This window comes from Microcaecilia unicolor, chromosome 1 (genome assembly GCF_901765095.1).
Source record: "Microcaecilia unicolor chromosome 1, aMicUni1.1, whole genome shotgun sequence".
Taxonomy (NCBI): domain Eukaryota; kingdom Metazoa; phylum Chordata; class Amphibia; order Gymnophiona; family Siphonopidae; genus Microcaecilia; species Microcaecilia unicolor.
In genome coordinates, this window is record NC_044031.1 from 541299908 (window position 1) to 541321032 (window position 21125).

The window sequence follows — 21125 nt, forward strand, 5'->3', positions numbered from 1 at the left end:
TTCAAATTATGTTTTTCTGAAGATTTATTTGTTTCATTTGTTTATTTGTTCCCACATTTTCCCACCTATTTGCAGGCTCAATGTGGCTTACATAATACCATGAAGGCATTCGCCTAGTCCGGTAGAAAAACAAATACAAGGTGATAAGAGTTGATTATACATACATGTGGGTGGGTACAATGGGGATAGAGGAGAGGAAGGTTGAATAGTGTCCATTATTATTGGGATCGAGGAGAAGAGATTGTGTAGTGTTGTCACAGTTGTGCCCTGGTTTCAGGCTCTCAGTCATCTCGCCCCCTGGTGGCCAGGCCTGGTGGCTGCATTGGATAGTCTGTGTGCTGTTTCCCGTTCCAGACTTCAGCCCAGTCCAGTCTGGATCTTCCGGCCTGCCAGACTTATTTGAGCCTGCACAGCACCCGTAGCTGCCTGGTGATTGCTGCAGCTGAATCTCAGCTGCTGCCGGGCTTATTGGCCATTTGGAAACTTCTGTGTTTGTCTTTGCATCGCCTAAGGCCCTGGTTTGTTGGTGCTTGTTGCACTTCTGCCTAGCTTGGTTTTTATTCTAGTTCCTTGTCTGATGCTAGTTAGTCTGGGTGTAGTTTAGCTTAGGGTTATTGTTTGTTTCCTAGACTTGTTCCTTGTCTGTCTTTTGTGTTTAGTTTGTGTTTCTTGTTCAGTGGCTGCTTGGCAGCTTTCAGTTTTGTCTTGTGTTTGTCAGTGTTTGTTCCCTGTTTTAGTGGCTGCTTGCAGCTTCTAGTTCCTACCCTGTCCTGTAAGTCCTGTCGGCCGCCTGCAGCCAGGGGCTCAACTCCTGGGGAAGGGCGGCTAGTGCAGGGGAAGTCTTGCTGTTCCTTTCTGAGTTCTGTCTTGTTCCTGGTGTGGGGTGGTTTTGCCTCCACTGCTGCTCCTTGGCTGTGGCCCAAGGGCTCACTAACCTAGTTCCTGCTTTTGGAAAATGTGACAAGTGTCCAATACAATCTTTGGTTTTGCTGTGTTGCGGTGTTTAGATGGCTATGCTGGGACGGTTGGAAATGCCTTTTTGAACAGGTTGGTTTTTAATGCTTTCCTGAAGTTTAGGTGGTCATATGTGGTTTTCACAGCTTTTGGTAATGCGTTCCATAGTTGTGTGCTTAAGTAGGAGAAGCTGGATGCATAGACTGCTTCGCATTTAAGTCCTTTGCAGTTTGGAAAGTGAAGGTTTAGGTATGTTTGGGATGACCTGGTTATGTTTCTGAGTGGAAGGTCTATAAGGTCTGTCATGTAGTCTGGGACTTGGCCATAGATGATTTTGTGGACCAGGGTGCAGATTTTGAAGGTGATGCGCTCTTTGATTGGAAGCCAGTTCAGTTTTTATCGGAGGGGATTGCCACTGTCGAATCGTGATTTGCCAAATATCAATCTGGCTGCTGTGTTCTGGGTGGTCTGAAGTTTCTTTGTGAGTTGTTCTTTGCATCCTGCGTAGATTCCGTTGCAGTAGTCTGCGTGGCTTAGTGCCATTGATTGTATTAGGTTGCGGAATGAGACCCGGGAGGAAAGGTTTCACTTGTTTAAGTTTCCACATTGAGTGGAACATTTTCTTTATTACGGAGTTCACTTGACTTTTGAACGTAAGATTGTGGTCGATTTATGATGCCGAGTATTTTCAAGTTGTCTGATATAGGAAGGGTATTTTCTGAAGTAGTTAAGGTTGTGGGTTTGTATGTATTGTGTTGACATGAGAGGATAAGGCAGTGGTTTTTTTCTGTGTTCAGTTTCAGTTGGAAGGAGTTTGCCCATGAGTCCATGATGTTCAATCCAAGTTTGATTTTATTAGTGATTTCTGTTAGATCATGTCTGAAGGGAATGTATATAGTAACGTTGTCTGCATATATGAACAGATTGAGGCCTTGATTAGATAAGGATTTGGCCAATGGGATCATCATTATATTGAATAGTGTTGGTGATAATGGTGATCCTTGAGGCACTCCACAATCTGCTTTCCAAGGTGGTGATATGTTTAGGTTTGATTTCACTTGGTATGTTCTGTTAGTTAGAAAACCCTCAATCCAATTAAGTATGTTTCCAGTAATCCTGAAATAACCTAAGAGTTTTAATAATATATTGTGGTTGACCATGTCGAATGCGCTCGACATATCGAATTGGAGGAGGAGTATACTGTTACCTTTGGCTATTTCTTGCTTAAATTTGGCCATGAGAGTGACTAGCCCAGTCTCGGTACTATGGAGGGGGTGAAATCCCGATTGTGATTCGTGTAGTATTGAGAACTTGTCCATACAGTCAGTAATTTGTTTGGACACCATGCTCTCCATCAGTTTGACTACTAGTGGAATAGATGCAACTGGACGATAATTAGCAAGCTCGGTAGTTTTTTCTTGGTGTCTTTTGGGATTGGGGTGAGTAGGATGTTGTCATGCTCTGCTGGGAAAAGACCTTGTTGGAGCATGTAGTTTGAGAGGGAAGTGAGGTCTGTTAAGAAGTGATCCGTGCAGATTTTAGTAGGTGGCTGGGGCAGGTATCCAGTTTGCAGTGGGTGCTGGAGAATCTTTTGATCGCCTGGGTGACTGTTTCGATGGTGAGGGGTATGAAATTTGACCAGGTTCAGTTGACTGGATGTTCTCCAGGGATTGGGTCCAACCTGTCGATCAAGTTATTGGTGTTAGTATTGACCTGGGGTAGCATTTTGTGTAAGTTTTTGATTTTTTTCTTTGAAGTGATTAGCAAGTTTGTCTGTGGATTTGATGTCTATATTGGTAGCAGTGACCGCTGTGGTGTCAAGAAGTTTTTTCACCAGTTGGTAAAGTTTCTTCGTATGTTTGTAGTCTGGCCCTAGTTTGGTTTTATAGTATGTTCTTTTGGTTTGTCTTATTGCATATTTATATTTTCTTTGTGTCTGTTTCCAAGATGAGTCTTTCAGCCGTGTTTTGTGCGGTCTGAAATTTCTTCAGGATTTGTTCTTTGCATCCTGCGTAGATTCCATTGCAGTAGTCAGCATGGCTCAGTACCATCAATTGTATCAGGTTGTGGAATGTTTCCCTCGGGAAGTATTGTTTCACGCGTTTGAGTCTCCACATTGAGTAGAACATTTTCTTTGTTGTGGATTTTACTTGGCTTTCTAGTGTAATGTTGTGGTCCAGTGTAACGCTGAGGATTTTCAGGCTGTCTGAGACAGGGAGGGTGTGGTCTGGGGTGTTGATAGTTGCGGGATTGTCCGTGGTGTATTGGGATGACACGATAAGACAGTGAGTTTTTTTTCTTTATTGAGTTTTAGTTGAAATGCATTTGCCTAAGAGTCTATGGGTATTCAAGCCAGTCTTGATTTCGTTAGCAATTTCTGTCAGTGTGGATCTGTAAAGGATGTATATAGTGACATCGTCTGCATAGATGAAAGAGTTAAAGCTTGGTTGGATAAGGCCTTGGCTAATGGGGTCATCATTAGGTTGAAGAGGATCAGGGATAGCGGTGAGCCTTGTGGTACTCCTCAATCTGTTTTCCACAGTGATGACATGTTTGATTTTGACTTTACCTGATAGGTTCTTGTGGTTAGGAAACCCTTGATCCAGTTAAGTATGTTGCCAGCAATCCCGAATTTGTCAAGTAATCTTATTAATATGTTATGGTTACCACTAGACATGTCGAATTGGAGGAGGAGGATGTTGTTTCCTATTGCTATTTCCTGCTTGAATTTGGCTAGTAGGGTGAGTAGTACTGTTTCTGTGATTCGTGTAATATTGAGAATTTGTTTATGTAGTCTGTTAGTTGTTTGGCTACCATACTTTCCATCAGTTTGACTGACAGCGGGATGGATGCTACTGGCCGGTAGTTTTTTATTTCATTTGCTTTTTTCGTGCTGTCCTTCGTTATTGGGGTGGATAGAATATTACTCTTTTCCTTCGGGAAGAGATCTTGCTGAAGCATGTAGTTTAGGTGGGATGTGAGATCTACTATGAAGCGGTCAGGGACTGATTTCAGTAAGTAGTTGGGACATGTATCTAGTTTGCAGTGAGTGTTGGTGAACCTCCTGAGCGCCTGTGTTACAGTATCGATGGTAAGGGGGGGGGGGGGGGGGGCAAAGTTTAGCCAACTGCGGTCCGCCGGGTGTTCTCTATTTATTGGGTCCAGCTCGTCTAGGAAGTTTTTGATGTCTGTGTTGCCTTGGGGTAACATGTTGTGTAGGTTTACAATTTTTTTGTTGAAATACTTAGCAAGTTTGTCTGCAGATGGGCTGTCTATTTTCGATGCAGTGACCCGGTTGGTATCTAGTAGTTTATTCACTGGTTGATATAATTTCTTTGTGTCTTTGTAATCTGTTCCTGTTTTGGTTTTATAGTATGATCTTTTGATCTGTCTTGTTGCATATTTGTATTTTCTTTGTGATTGTTTCCATGTGTTGAATGTGTGTTCATCTTTTGTTTTTTTCCATGCTCGTTCATGTTGCCTGGTTTGTGTTTTTAGCTTTTTCAGTTCATCGTTGAACCATGGTATCGAGCTGTGCTTTCGTGACGTTCTTGTTGGGGTGATTCAGACAAAATGTTAGGGTGTGATCATGCATCGGGGTTGAAAACTGTCCGTTTCCTGATTATAATGCCATATTTCATTATTCGGTGTTGGTCAGATACTGTGGGGTATGCCTTCTTGAACAGGTGATTTTTTAGTTTTTTTCAGAATTCCAGATGATTATTCGTAGATTTCAGGCATTTTGGTAGAGAATTCCAGAGCTGTGTGCATATGTAAGAGAAACTTGATGCATGTATTGATTTATACTTCAGGCTTTTACAACTTAGGAAGTGAAGAGTTAAGTACATTCTGGCTGATTCAATTGTATTTCTAATCGGTAAGTCGATTAGTTCAGACATATAGCTCGGGGCTAAACCATGTATTATTCTGTGAACAAAGGTACAAATCTTGAAAGGGATACATTCCTTGATCGGTAGCCAGTGTAGTTTTTCCCGGAGGGGTTTTGCGCTTTCAAATTTAGATTTTCCATAGATAAGCCTGGCTGCCTTATTCTGAGCAGTCTGTAGTTTCCTTAGGATTTGCACTGTAAAAACGAAAGCAAGGGGGAGAACATGCTTGGGCATGAGCAGAAGAATTTCACGGTAAGCTTAGCTTCTGTGCGCATGCCCCTGGCAAACCAGAAAGTGAAGCATACATTGTCTTTTCTAAGCCTTTAAATATAAGTATTTCAAATTTTTTTTTTTTTTTACTTTGAAGACTTATATTTAAATGCAGGTAACAGGCGTCACATGTGGTTTCACGTTTGAGTTTGCTCTCACACATTCATCTCTCATTACCAGCATTTAGGGACTTGCACGGGCTTCCTTCCACTTCCAAATTATATAAAAATTATATAAAAACTGGTAGATTTTAAAGAATCATGAGAAATCCTCTCTTCAAACACCCTAACACATGCTTCGAGCTGCTGTTATTTTTTCAGCAGTAAGGCGGCTTTGTTTTGCGCGCTGTTCTCTGAGCATTGGGAGGGAATAAGAAATGACCTCATTAACATCTGTTTGAGTACATTTGCATGCTATTTGCGCTAATCTTTGGTGTGCACATTGTCTCCTGCACTAGAGCCTCTCAGCATTCTGTGTTCTCTAATGTGGGCACTAGTCCGGCGCTAATTGCCTCTAGCACCCGCGTTTGGTTCTGAGCATTGGCCCACCAGAGAACATGACCTCTGAACAGCCTGAGCAGAGCATGGAGATTCTAGAAGAATGAGAACTTTGCCTGAGGAACAGATGGAAATTACTACAAAATAACTTATAGCTTAAACTGTGTCTTTGGAGTTTAAGCTCTCTGTCATTTAACAACCAGCCCAACTGGAGGCTGTCAGATGAAAGAGAGAAATCCTGGCAAGAGGGAGGAAGGCTGCAGGCATAACTGTGTTGAGAGCTGTGACCTGGATTTATTTTATTTTTGATAAATTGTGCAGATTTTTTGACTAATGTGAGAAAGAACTGCTTGATACTGATAAGAGGAAGGGGGAGGGGAAGTTTCAAGCCCCCTTTTCTGCTCTGCTGCAGGAAGCAGTGTGATGGAAGTTTAAAAGGACATCTATGCTGCAGTGTGCACTGGATTGGGAGACTTCCTGGTCTAAGTAAGTCTCTTGGAAATTTAAAAACCCTACTCTAATGCTGCAAGAACCAATACCTTATGTTGGTATCTGCAGTGTTCCTGCCTTCGTACTGCTCCCACTGCTCAGACTTGCAGGGGGCTCCCACTCTTGAGGACTCAGTGTAACACCCAGCTACAGGTGGGCAGCTGTTCCCACACCAACCCCACCATTGTTCTCACCAACAAACCTAGCATGGCGGCTGACAAAGACTTCAAGTGTCAGTTGCATGAATAGTGGAGAAGGCTGTACAGTTGGGTATGCTCTATGCTGCTCCTTCCATTTCCCCATGTTTGATATAGGAGAAAAAGAAAATGATGGCAAAACTTTAAGCCTCACTTGGATCTCTTCATCAATACAGCATCATATCATCATAAGTACATAAGTACATAAGTACATAAGTACATAAGTAGTGCCATACTGGGAAAGACCAAAGGTCCATCTAGCCCAGCATCCTGTCACCGACAGTGGCCAATCCAGGTCAAGGGCACCTGGCACGCTCCCCAAACGTAAAAACATTCCAGACAAGTTATACCTAAAAATGCGGAATTTTTCCAAGTCCATTTAATAGCAGTCTATGGACTTGTCCTTTAGGAATCTATCTAACCCCTTTTTAAACTCCGTCAAGCTAACCGCCCGTACCACGTTCTCCGGCAACGAATTCCAGAGTCTAATTACACGTTGGGTGAAGAAACTTTTCTCCAATTCGTTTAAATTTACCACACTGTAGCTTCAACTCATGCCCTCTAGTCCTAGTATTTTTGGATAGCGTGAACAGTCGCTTCACATCCACCCGATCCATTCACTCATTATTTTATACACTTCTATCATATCTCCCCTCAGCCGTCTCTTCTCCAAGCTGAAAAGCCCTAGCCTTCTCAGCCTCTCTTCATAGGAAAGTCGTCCCATCCCCCACTATCATTTTCGTCGCCCTTCGCTGTACCTTTTCCAATTCTACTATATCTTTTTTGAGATATGGAGACCAGTACTGAACACAATACTCCAGGTGCGGTCGCACCATGGAGCGATACAACGGCATTATAACATCCGCACACCTGGACTCCATACCCTTCCTAATAACACCCAACATTCTATTCGCTTTCCTAGCCGCAGCAGCACACTGAGCAGAAGGTTTCAGCGTATCATCGACGACGACACCCAGATCCCTTTCTTGATCTGTAACTCCTAACGCGGAACCTTGCAAGACGTAGGCTATAATTCGGGTTCCTCTTACCCACATGCATCACTTTGCACTTGTCAACATTGAACTTCATCTGCCACTTGCACGCCCATTCTCCCAGTCTCGCAAGGTCCTCCTGTAATCGTTCACATTCCTCCTGCGACTTGACGACCCTGAATAATTTTGTGTCATCGGCGAATTTAATTACCTCACTAGTTATTCCCATCTCTAGGTCATTTATAAATACATTAAAAAGCAACGGACCCAGCACAGACCCCTGCGGGACCCCACTAACTACCCTCCTCCACTGAGAATACTGGCCACGCAATCCTACTCTCTGCTTCCTATCTTTCAACCAGTTCTTAATCCATAATAATACCCTACCCTCCGATTCCATGACTCTGCAATTTCTTCAGGAGGTCTTTCGTGCGGCACTTGTCAAACGCCTTCTGAAAATCCAGATATACAATATCAACCGGCTCCCCATTGTCCACATGTTTGCTTACCCCCCTCAAAAAAATGCATTAGGTTGGTGAGGCAAGACTTCCCTTCACTAAATCCATGCTGACTTTGTCTCATCAGTCCATGTTTTTGTATATGCTCTGCAATTTTATTCTTAATAATAGCCTCCACCATCTTGCCCGGCACCGATGTCAGACTCACCGGTCTATAATTTCCCGGATCTCCTCTGGAACCCTTCTTAAAAATCGGAGTAACATTGGCTACCCTCCAGTCTTCCGGTACTACACTCGATTTTAGGGACAGATTGCATATTTCTAACAGTAGCTCCGCAAGTTCATTTTTTAGTTCTATTAATACTCTGGGATGAATACCATCAGGTCCCGGGTGATTTACTACTCTTCAGCTTGCTGAACTGACCCATTACATCCTCCAAGGTTACAGAGAATTTGTTTAGTTTCTCCGACTCCCCCGCTTCAAATATTCTTTCCGGCACCGGTGTCCCCCCCAAATCCTCCTCGGTGAAGACCGAAGCAAAGAATTCATTTAATTTCTCCGCTACGGCTTTGTCCTCCTTGATCGCCCCTTTAACACCATTTTCGTCCAGCGGCCCAACCGACTCTTTGGCCGGTTTCCTGCTTTTAATGTATCTAAAAAAATTTTTACTATGTATTTTTGCTTCCAACGCTAATTTCTTCTCAAAGTCCTTTTTTGCCCTCCTTATCTCCGCTTTGCATTTGGCTTGGCATTCCTTATGATCTATCCTGTTACTTTCAGTTGGTTCTCTTCTCCACTTTCTGAAGGATTGTTTTTTGGCTCTAATTGATTTCCTTTATCTTACTGTTTAGCCACGCCGGCTGACGTTTAGTCTTTTTTCCCTTTTTTCTAATACGTGGAATATATTGTCCTGAACCTCCAGGATGGTGTTTTTAAACAGCATCCACGCCTGATGCAAGTTTTTACTCTGCGAGCTGCTCCTTTCAGTCTTTTTTCACCATTTTTCTCATTTTGTCGTAATCACCTTTTCTATAGTTAAACGCTAGCGTACTTGATTTCCTAGTTTCACTTCCTTCAATGCCAATATCAAAACCGATCATATTATGATCACTGTTATCAAGCGGCCCTCGTATCGTTACCCCCCTGCACTAGATCATGAGCACCACTAAGGACTAAGTCTAGTATTTTTCCTTCTCTTGTCGGCTCCTGAACTAGCTGTTCCATGAAGCTGTCCTTGATTTCATCAAGAAATCTTATGTCCCTTGCTCCCTGAAATTACTCATTTTAATGAATTTTTGAGATGGTGTAAGACACCACAGAGGTTAGCACAATTGCCCCCCTGCTTTACTGCTACAAACCTTTGGTCCAAATGATCAGTAGGTGCAAAAACCAGTATAGAAATTTAAAACATACATATGTTCCCATTGTATTTTGTAGAAGTCCCATTGTAAAATGGGAAATACGTGTATAATGTTTGGCCTACCCAAACCAAGCTGAGTGCATGCAAGTTCATTTTACCTTCAATTTTTGTAGGATCTATGCCGGTATTTTATAAAGACCATTCTGTAGGTCCAAAACAGATGCCTACTTGGCCTCCCCACCTAGGCAACCTGTTATAAAATTACCCTTTAAGGGCTTCTTTTATAAAGCGTCGCTAAAGCTGAAAAAATAATATGGCTATGTTTAAAAAAAAAAAGGTAAAAATAAGAAGAAATATTTTTCAGTATGGTTTTGAAAATAAGGTGTTCAGTTGGGAATTGCACCCAAAGGATTAGATTCTATATATGGCACCCAAAAAAACCCGCACGGTGAAAAAATACACCTAGGCATATTCTCTGAAGTACACATAAATTTTATAGAATAGGCTTAAATTTCCACACAGTATATAGAATATGCTGAGAGCCTCTCCATGTGATCAAATTTGGTCGCATCCATGTAGGCCATATTTTACTTGGCATAAGTTCTGATGCCTAAATTAGGTGCAGAGTGGGATAATGCACATAGATTTTGGAAACACCCATAACCTGCCCATTCCATGCCCATAACCATGCCCCCTTTTCAACTATGCTACTTGGAATTTATACGCACCACGTTACAGAATATACTTAGCAAGTTGTGCTTGTAAATCTTAATTAATGGCAATTAGTGCTGATAATTGCTTGTTAACACCCACTTAACAGTGCTGATTAGCTAGTCAACCAATTAAGTTATGCGCATTATTGTAGAATACGCTTCGATTTCCACACAGAAATTAAGGCAGCAGATAAAGAATCCTAGGGAATATGTATATCTTAGAGGACATATAATACAGGGGAGATATAATAGGAACATTAAAGTACCTGAAAATTTTCACAGGAAGTAAACCTTCACAGCAAAGAAGTTCTAAATCTAAGGGTCATGATATCAAGCTTCAAAGGTGTTGGCATAGGAACAAACAGTATCAAGAAATAGATTTTTCAGGTAAAGGCTGATGGACACCTGGATGATGTTTTCACAGTAGATGGTGGAATCTAAAATGTCAGAAAATCTACAGTCCTTAGATAAGTTATTAGCAATAATATTGAATTTTGAAGTGTAACCATTTTTTTGATTTTGCTCAACTGTAGTTTATTTTATTTGGACTAATGATGAAAATTGTGGTGATGTTATTAAAAGCATACTTCAATGTGGATTCCCACATTAAAAGGACCATCTCGCAACTGTATATATATTTTGTCATTTTGAATTATATTAAGCTTTTTTTTTTAGTTTTGGATGTTGCACATTTTGTATTTGTTTTGGTTTCTCATTTGATTGGTTGTTCACAAATTGCATTTGAAAACATGCATTGCAAAGAAACATTGAAGCAAATTTTGTTGGTTACCCAGTAAGGGTTGGAAATAGCTTTCTCTGGAGGTTACCCGCCATGCTTTCATTTAGGGTAATAACTGGTGCTTCATGCAGGTTCCTCCTCCCCCATGTCTTTTTTTTAAGTACAAAAAGTAATTTCACTGCTGTTTTGTGCTGAAGTACTCAATGCTTAGTTTCCATCCTCTTGCCATTTAGGGATCTCCTGTGTATTTCTCATGCCGCTCTGAATTCCATCACTGTTTTTGTCTGTTCCACCTCCTTTGGGAGGGGATTTCAGGCGTCCAGTACCCCCTTCTATGAAGAAATGTTTCCTGATGTTGCTCCTTAGTCTGCCTTGTTGCAGCTTCATATTAAAGGTTATGTTTGGCAAAGAACCATTTAAAAAATAGGGGAAAACACATTCCTAAGGCCGATAGAGTCAAAAATAGTCTACTTGTTTACTTCAGGCAGGATATGTTGTAATCTTGAATTTAGTGGGCATTGTGGGATCAAATGCACATTATATAGTATGGAATTAATGTTGTGAAGGGCTGCCCTATGAGCTGGATTATAAGATGAATGATCATAGCTAAGGAATGTATCACAGAATCCAGAAGTCTAGAGGTGGAATCAGCTCTTGAAGGAACTGCAGAGAGCCAAGGAAAACACAAACCTTATAATAGCTTGTGTTTTAGCTCAGTACATCTCTGTAGCTCCTAATCTTTTATTCTCAGGCCTGTTTTTTTTTGTCTGGCTTTACACTCCGCTTACATCTTGCACCTCTGTGGTTCCTACAGTGTTTAGCAATTAACAAGGTTATTGATTTAGAAAACTATTGGGGCAAAAGTTTTCTAAGCCTCAAGGCCGTGCGCTTATCGCCAATTTTATAAACAGCATCTTGGCACCAAGATTCCATTATAGAATAGTAGCGTATGCAGGCATTGGCGTGCCCATATTTAGGTGTCCTTCATGCCATGTCAATGGCAGGTATGTTGGTGCACCTAAATGTACCAAGTGATGCACATAATTTCTTATATTCTATAAACTACACACATTACTGGGAGACATGTCCATGCTCCACCTATGTGCATGCTTCACTTGCAGTTAGACACTGTGACGCTTAGGGGTACTTTTACTAAGGTGCGCTGAAAAGTGGCCTGCACTGGTGTAGATGCATGTATTGGATGCAGGCAGGTCTATTTTTCAGCACACCTGCAAAAAAGTCCTTTCTTTTTGTGCCAAAAATGGAATGTGCGGTAAAATAAAAATTGGTGCACGTCTATTTTGGGCCTGAGACCTTAACCGCCACCTATTGACTTAGCGGTAAGGTCTCACGCATTAACCGCCCGGTTAGCGCCATGCGGTAGAAAAATCAAAAATATTTCTGCCGTGCGTATCGGACATGCGTAAAAAATTGAATTACTGCCTGGGCTTCACGGTAGCTCCAAATTGATGCACATTGGACGCCAGTAGGGCGCCTATGCGCCTTAGTAAAATGGCCCCTTAGACTCTAACTTATAGAAAGCACCTAGTACTCATAGGCATCTGCCATCAATGGCACCTGTGACGTGCTCAAGTGATATGTACCTATAGGTGCCAGCTTATAGAATTGCCCTGTATAATTCCTTATGTGGCTTGGAAGACAGTTGGAGTGTAGTAAACCTAGACATGAAAAAAGCCCCTGAAGCTATTAAATAAATAGGAAAAATAATAAATTGTCACAGACTTTGATAGATCTCATCTTTCTAACAGGCAAAATTAACATGTGGTAAATAAAAAGACTATGCAGTAACTGTTGAGGCATTCCCCCTACTGCATGTTACTGTCAAGGACGGTTAGCGTGGATGAACCTAACAGCAGCTCTTGAGTTGGTGTTGACACCCATGCTAACTGTACATTTGACAGTGTCTGCTAGTCACCAAGTGCTAAATGCATTGTTGTGTCCACATGCAGTCTCTACCTGTACCCTGTCAGTCCCCACTCCATCCTATGCTACATAGCTAGCATGGGATTTTGATTGCACTGGCTGTTTTAGCAAGTGGAAAGCCTTTAAATTAGGCCTATGCTAATGGATACTACACACTAAGGCCCAGATTCACAAAATCTAATGACCAGCAATGAGGTTTTTACAACTATTTCTAGCTGTTTTGCAAGCAAGGGTTAAAAACGAGACATATGCATAGGGTTTTCCAAGCTATTTTCCAGTCATGGTAGCAGCTAATGAAGTTGTATCAAAAGCTATTATAATGAGCTAATTACTATACAAATGAGCATGCAAAGTGATGCACAGCCATTTTCCAAACGATGCACAGAAGCAGCCCCTACCTTTAGCACTGAAAATTTAACGGAAGTCTGGAGCTGTCAGTAATACCTGGCTGGAGCTCAAAACCATTGAAACATGATTGTAATCAGTGCAGAAGTCAACCACAGGTGCACCAGCCGTCCACAGAACAGCAGAAGAAGGGTTAACAGACAAGGGCAAGCCTTGCATTTCCCCTTTCCCCAGCTTCCCAGAGCCAGGGCAGCCTCTGCCATTGGGGACTGTGTCTAAAGATCCCTGCCTTTTTCTCCTACCCCTGCGGAGACCATAAGATGAAAGGGTAATACAAATAAGGAGGGAACTGGAGAGGGAGACCGAAGGCAAGAGAAACTGGAGACATTTTTAATTCTTGCTGTGTAGTAAAAGGAGAACTGTGAGGTTGCATTAATCAGGTCTAACTAAAACATACAAGAAACAATAATCAACAGATGAACACCTGCAGTAATAACCTGTGTTTATTTTAAAGCCCAGGGGAACTTCTCCTTCTCCAGAATTCTCTCCCCACCCTCCAAAGTCTGGGTTCTACCTTGCTTCATCAAGACTGCCAAAAAGCATCAGCACTGTTGATTTCTCTTTGCCAGTGTATCTGAACAGAAAACAAACAAACAAACAAAGAAAAGGCTACCTGCTTTCATACACGCAACTTATCTGTGTGTATGGAAGCCGCCTGTGGCATGCGCAGAGCAGCCATGCTTAGCGATGGGCAGCTCTGCGCATGCTCAGCTGGCCAACTGGTTTCCCCCATATCCCATGCAAATAAGCTCATTTGCGTGCAATTTTCTTTGGAATCCTCTGTAACACCCTCATCCTCCCTCTCAGCTGCCCGCAACCTCGGAGTCATCTTTGACTCCTCTCTCCCTTCTCTGCGCATATCCAGCAGATAGCCAGACCTGTCGCTTCTTCCTCTATAACATCAGCAAAATTCCCTTTCCTCTCTGAACACACCAACCCAAAACTCTCGTCCATGCTCTCATTACCGTCTCTCAGCCTGGACTATTGCCACTTACTCCTCACTGGCCTCCCACTTAGCCATCTATCCCCCCTTCAGTCTGTTCAGAACTCTGCTGCACGTCTCATATTCCGCCAGAACCGATATACTCATACACCCCTCTCCTCAGGCCACTTCACTGCTTCCGATCAGATACCGGCATTCAATGCAAGCTTCTCCTTCTACCTACAAATGCACTCAGTCTGCTGCCTCTCACTATCTTTCTACCCTCATCTTCATCTCCCCGTGACGTTCCCACCCGTAACCTCCATTCACAGGATAAACCCCTCCTCTCAGTACCCTTCTCCACCACCGCCAACTCCAGGCTCCGCTCATTCTGCGCTCGCATTCACCCTATGCTTGGAACAACCTTCCTGAGCCCTTACGCCAAGGCCCCCTCCCTGTCCATAATTCAGTCTTTGCTTAAAGCCCACCTCTTCAATGCTGCGTTCGGCACCTAACCCTTACCTTTCAGTGATCCAGACTGCCCCAATTTGACTGCCCCTATCGGACCGACTGTTCACTTGTCTATTATATTGGTAAGCTCTTTGAGCAGGGACTGTCTCTCCTCTTTGTTAAATTGTACAGCGCTGCGCTAACCCTAGTAGCGCTCTAGAAATGTTAAGTAGTAGTAGTACCGGTGTTTCCCCGAAAATAAGACAGTGTCTTATATTAATTTTTGCTCCAAAGATGCGCTAGGTCTTATTTTCAGGGGAGTGGCTTATTTTTTCATGAAGAAGAATTCTTACCGTGGGTGCCGAGTAGTCTCTTGCAGCTCAGAGGATACCGTAGTACTCTGTAGTAGCGGGGGGCCGGGCTTCGGGAGTAGTAGGGGGACTGTGGCGGTCGGGAACAGTATTGAAGTGGCGGGTGGTATCCTGCAGGAGTAGGCCGCGGCTCGCCTATCTGCCCACAGTGACCGCAGGACTCGAGCGGAAGCAGAGCCGCCCTGGCCGGGCTGGGATGGGAGGGTAGGGGTATGCACTAGGAAGGTAATGGAATTGGGGCCGGGCTGCTCTGGCTGGGGGTCTCGGGAGGTTGTGAGAGGGCTTAGGGGTGCAGGATCATCCCTACCGTATTACAAACGTTAAAAAAAAAAATTCTACGGTAGCTCCGTTCCCCATTGGTTGGCGCTTTATAACGCTCCTCCTGTACATTCACAACACTTTCCATCCTTCTAGTCCTGACTTAGCCCTTGGGCGATGGAGTCAGCGCCGAAACGTGCTCGGTTACTCATTTCTTTTCTTTTATTATTTCTGCAAGGGGGATGTTTCTTTTCTTTCCGGGCTCACTTAGTTGATCTTCACAAAAGCGTGAAGGAGGGGATGGTAGGAGTCCACTGGACGATAGATTTTCCACCGTCAGTCTTGTTTCTTGCATTTCTTTAATGTTATTTCGTCTTTGGGTTGCAGCGAAAAAAATTAAGGTTTCTGGGGTCCATGTCCCATCGGGGGCCAAACAAAAACTTTGCTAGGTCTTACTTTAGGGGGAGGGCCTTATATTAGCAATTCAGCAAAACTCTACTAGGTCTTATTTTCAGGAGATGTCTTATTTTGCTGGGAAACAGGGTAGTAGTAATTTTTAACTGTTTGGAAATATAGACGGATTCTTAACAGGGTCCTTTGTGTATCTGGGCCTAAACCCATCCCCCTGATATTCCAAGCTATTTAACCGACCAGACAGGACACTTACTGGTTTAAATAACATATCAGTGCCTAACTGCTAATATTCCAGTGGGAATGATCCAGTTATCTCTGCTGAATATTGCTGGTGAGCACCTAGCGCCTAACCGGCTATATCACAGTGACTTATCTGGTAGTCACTGAATATTCAGCGCCTAACTAGATACGTTTAGTGTTCAAATAGGACTACTTACAAAGCTGTCCTATCTCTAACTGCTAAAAAGTTATCTGCTTAGCGCTGAATATCGGCATAGCTGTTAACTTATTATCAGTTAAAAAAAACTTGAATATTCAATGCAGTCGCCAGAATGGCCAGCATTGAATATCTTGGTTTAACACTGGTTGATGGACAGCAAAAGTGCTGCCTGCCTCCGGTTGAGTATCAGGCCTCATTTACCTAACCTATAACTGTTGGAAGGGCATTTTCAATATGACATCAAAATCCAATTTGGATGTTTTGCTGAAAATGCCCAAAAATCAAGTGGTGAACATAGCGATTTTCAAACCAGACGTCTATCTTTTTGTTTGAAAATGGTCATTTGCTAGATATTTGTGCTCAGTGCATTTTTACTTTTGTGACCATTCATTAAAAAAAAAAAAACAAGCCATTAGGACGTATGGGGGGGACCAGCATTCTTAGTAGACTGGCCACACAGGTATCATAGTAGCATAGTAACATAGTAGATGATGGCAGAAAAAGACCTGCACGGTCCATCCAGTCTGCCCAACAAGATAAACTCACATGTGCCATTTTTTGTATATACCTTACCTTAATTTGTACCTGTCTTTTTCAGGGCACAGACCGTATAAGTCTGCCCAGCACTATCCCCGCCCCCCAACCACCCGCCCCGCCTCCCACTACCGGCTCTGGCACAGACCGTATAAGTCTGCCCAGCACTATTCCCGCCTCCCAACCACCAGCCCCGCCTCCCACCACTGGCTCTGGCACAGACCGTATAAATCTGCCCAGCACTATCCCCACCTCCCAACCACCAGCCCTGCCTCCCACCACCGGCTAACAGAGCAGTGGTGTACCCTAGGGGCACTGCAGTGAATTTCACATAAAAGGTCCCAGGTACACATCTCACTGTTATCCCCTTAAATTATATGGGGAGCCCTCCAAAAACCTACTGTACATAACTGTACACCACTATAATAACCCTTATGTCTGTAAGTGTCACCTATATGTGGGTACAGTAGGTTTTTGTTGGGTTTTGGACGGCTCACACTTTTCACCACAAGTGTACCAGTTAGAGTTGGATATGAGCCTGGGTCCCCTTCTCTATAATGTACAGCACTGACCACTAGGCTACTCCATGGACCTGCTTGCTGCTCTAATAGGACTGGCCATAACATCTGAAGCTGTCATACAGGCTGACATATACTGTTTCTTTCACATCTGTGGGGGGTGGGAGGGGATCATTGACCACTGGGGGAGTAAGGGGGATCATGCCTTAATCCCTCCAGTGGACATTCGGTCATTTGGTGACTTTTTGTGACATACGCGACGCGTGATTGATTCGTGTTGGATAGTATTCCTCCACCTGACAGTGCTTTAAACAGCTTTAAGATGAGTATTTGAAAAGAAGTTTTTTGAGCTAATTGTTTTCACAAATGGTTACCTAATATTATATATTATATAAAAAGTAAGGTTTTACTGCCTGGTCGATGAGGAGGTTGGTGCTGTAAATCTTGTGGTTAAAACTTTTGAATACCACTAAGTTGCACCACTGAGATAGGTAGTTATTCTGTTTTGGATCACTGTGGTCACTGATGTGTGTGTTTTATTAATCCATAGTAAAAAGTTCCTTTAGACAGTTTTGAGTGAGGTTGCTTTAACATATTATAAAATGGCCACACAGACATCCATGCAGAGCAGAGAGGTAGCGGTGGACTAAGAATTAAGGGACCCATGTTCAAATTCCACTTCAGCTGTTTGTAATTTTTTTTTTTTAATTGTGAGCCCTTCAGGAACAGAAAAAAAGCTATAGTACCTGAATGTGAACCGCTTCAATAGCCTTCAGGCTTGCACGTTTCTTATATATTCAGGTACATTAGGTATTTTTCTGTCCCTGGAGGGCTCACAATTTAAAGTAAAAAAAAAAAAAAAAAGAGCTGAAGTAAGATTTGAACCTGGTTCCCTTGGTCCTCAGTCCACTGCACTAGGTTATGCCTCAGAACTGCATACTGCACTGTTAAGAATGTCTATAATATCTGATGCTGACATAGAGCCTGGTATCCAGTGGTGTTCTGGAGCAGGCTTGCACAGGCTCGCAAGAGCTGGTTGTTAAGAATTTTGGGAGCCGGTTGTTAAAGTAGGGCCCTCCATGGCTACTTTAACAACTGGCTCCCAAAATGTGGGCTTGGGCCCCCTGCTGAATTCTCTTTTACTTTGCTGGTGGGGATGCTGAGCCCTGCCAGCCAAGTAAATAGATTGCTGCTGCTCCCAGCTCCTTGTTTCCAGCTCTGAGCAGCAGGCTGGGTCTTCTCCAGCATGTGTGAGAAGTTTCAGCATGCTGCTCAGAGCAAGACGTTGGGAGTGGTGGCAGTCCATTTATTGGTTGCCAGCAAAGGTATGCCTAGCGTGCCCACACGAAGGGAGGGAGGAGAGAGAGGCAAGTGTTGCTCCCCTCTCCACCCGGCCACCCCTGGCCCTTCCAACTGCAGAGCTGGCTACATCCGGAGAAAGAGCCTGTTGTTAAAAATTTACCAGCACACCCCTGCTGGTATCCCATGCTGGTTTCACATTCAGGGGAGAGGAAGGGGTCAGCAGCCTTTGGCGGATTAAGGAGGTGTTGTGCTCCAGTGGACAGCTGCACAATCAGAGCACTTTTCTGTATCCTGGACATGTCAAGTATCAGGTTTAAATAGCAACGTCCATCTTTTCAGACATGGCCATCCCTTTCCCTTCTGTGATCGAAGTGGGGTATCCATATGTTGGCCCCTCCCTAGTCCCATCCAAAACATGCTCAGACCATGCCTCCTTGCAATATGGACATCCTGCAGAGTTAGATGTCCATATTCTGACTTTATATAATTGAGATTTGGACATCCATGCAATATTGATTCACAGATCTTCCTCAGAAAGGGAAACTTCAGATACAAACTTCTAAACCCATAACAGACATCAAAACTCCCGGGCAGGGACCCATCTGGAATCCTCCATCGCAGCAGGAAGAGCAGGTTGTTACCTGCTTAATATTTTATTTAAACACTGCGTGTTTATTTAGAAATGTACAATACTGCAAAGTAGTTCTATGTATTTAGCTATATCTAGATGCAGCTTTATATTCAGTTTAGCGTAATAGACATGCAATTTACTATACAGGATTTGGTTATATATACATGTGTGGTGAATATTCTCAAGTTGACTTTGGTGTACAGTGGGGGAAATAAGTATTTGATCCCTTGCTGATTTTGTAAGTTTGCCCACTGACAAAGACATGAGCAGCCCATAATTGAAGGGTAGGTTATTGGTAACAGTGAGAGATAGCACATCACAAATTAAATCCGGAAAATCACATTGTGGAAAGTATATGAATTTATTTGCATTCTGCAGAGGGAAGTATTTAATCCCTCTGGCAAACAAGACCTAATACTTGGTGGCAAAACCCTTGTTGGCAAGCACAGCGGTCAGACGTCTTCTGTAGTTGATGATGAGGTTTGCACACATGTCAGGAGGAATTTTGGTCCACTCCTCTTTGCAGATCATCTCTAAATCATTAAGAGTTCTGGCCTGTCGCTTGGCAACTCGCAGCTTCAGCTCCCTCCATAAGTTTTCAATGGGATTAAGGTCTGGTGACTGGCTAGGCCACTCCATGACCCTAATGTGCTTCTTCCTGAGCCACTCCTTTGTTGCCTTGGCTGTATGTTTTGGGTCATTGTCGTGCTGGAAGACCCAGCCACGACCCATTTTTAAGGCCCTGGCGGAGGGAAGGAGGTTGTCACTCAGAATTGTACGGTACATGGCCCCATCCATTCTCCCATTGATGCGGTGAAGTAGTCCTGTGCCCTTAGCAGAGAAACACCCCCAAAACATAACATTTCCACCTCCATGCTTGACAGTGGGGACGGTGTTCTTTGGGTCATAGGCAGCATTTCTCTTCCTCCAAACACGGCGAGTTGAGTTCATGCCATAGAGCTCAATTTTTGTCTCATCTGACCACAGCACCTTCTCCCAATCACTCTCGGCATCATCCAGGTGTTCACTGGCAAACTTCAGACGGGCCGTCACATGTGCCTTCCGGAGCAGGGGGACCTTGCGGGCACTGCAGGATTGCAATCCGTTATGTCGTAATGTGTTACCAATGGTTTTCGTGGTGACAGTGGTCCCAGCTGCCTTGAGATCATTGACAAGTTCCCCCCTTGTAGTTGTAGGCTGATTTCTAACCTTCCTCATGATCAAGGATACCCCACGAGGTGAGATTTTGCGTGGAGCCCCAGATCTTTGTCGATTGACAGTCATTTTGTACTTCTTCCATTTTCTTACTATGGCACCAAGAGTTGTCTCCTTCTCGCCCAGCGTCTTACTGATGGTTTTGTAGCCCATTCCAGCCTTGTGCAGGTGTATGATCTTGTCCCTGACATCCTTAGACAGCTCCTTGCTCTTGGCCATTTGTAGAGGTTAGAGTCTGACTGATTCACTGAGTCTGTGGACAGGTGTCTTTCATACAGGTGACCATTGCCGACAGCTGTCTGTCATGCAGGTAACGAGTTGATTTGGAGCATCTACCTGGTCTGTAGGGGCCAGATCTCTTACTGGTTGGTGGGGGATCAAATACTTATTTCCCTCTGCAGAATGCAAATAAATTCATATACTTTCCACAATGTGATTTTCCGGATTTAATTTGTGATGTGCTATCTCTCACTGTTACCAATAACCTACCCTTCAATTATGGGCTGCTCATGTCTTTGTCAGTGGGCAAACTTACAAAATCAGCAAGGGATCAAATACTTATTTCCCCCACTGTATGTACATACATATTTTGGAGGGGGACATTAAATGTGCGATGATGGTTCCATCTGTGATATTACCACATATAATGGTTTGAATGGGTATGGTCTGAGCACATTTTATAACATATTAACGAATAACTGCATAAGCAAAAAAGATAGATAAAGTGAGTATCCAAGTCTATAGTAAGTCAAAAATAAGCCTATCAGTAAGCTACATAACCAGCAACATAATGCATTCCTTTTGCTTTGTAGGTCCTCTCTTATGTGAGGAACATTTCCAGGTTATTCTGAAACCTTTTAAACCAAATATCTGTTTTTATGATAGTTATTTGGTATTTTTCTTGTGTTCACCCTTCAGAGGTCAAATTTTATTTATTTATTTATTGCATTTGTATCCCACATTTTCCCACCTATTTGCAGGCTCAATGTGGCTTACAGAGTTTTGTTATGATATTGTCATTCCAGGATATCAGATACAATTAGTGATATACAGAGATTAAGTATGGGAAGAAAAAAGAAAGTGTTAGGCGGGTAAGTATAGAAGGTGGACTTTCATAACTGGGTGGATTGGCGAGGTAGTTTAGTAAGGCTATGGGTTCTCT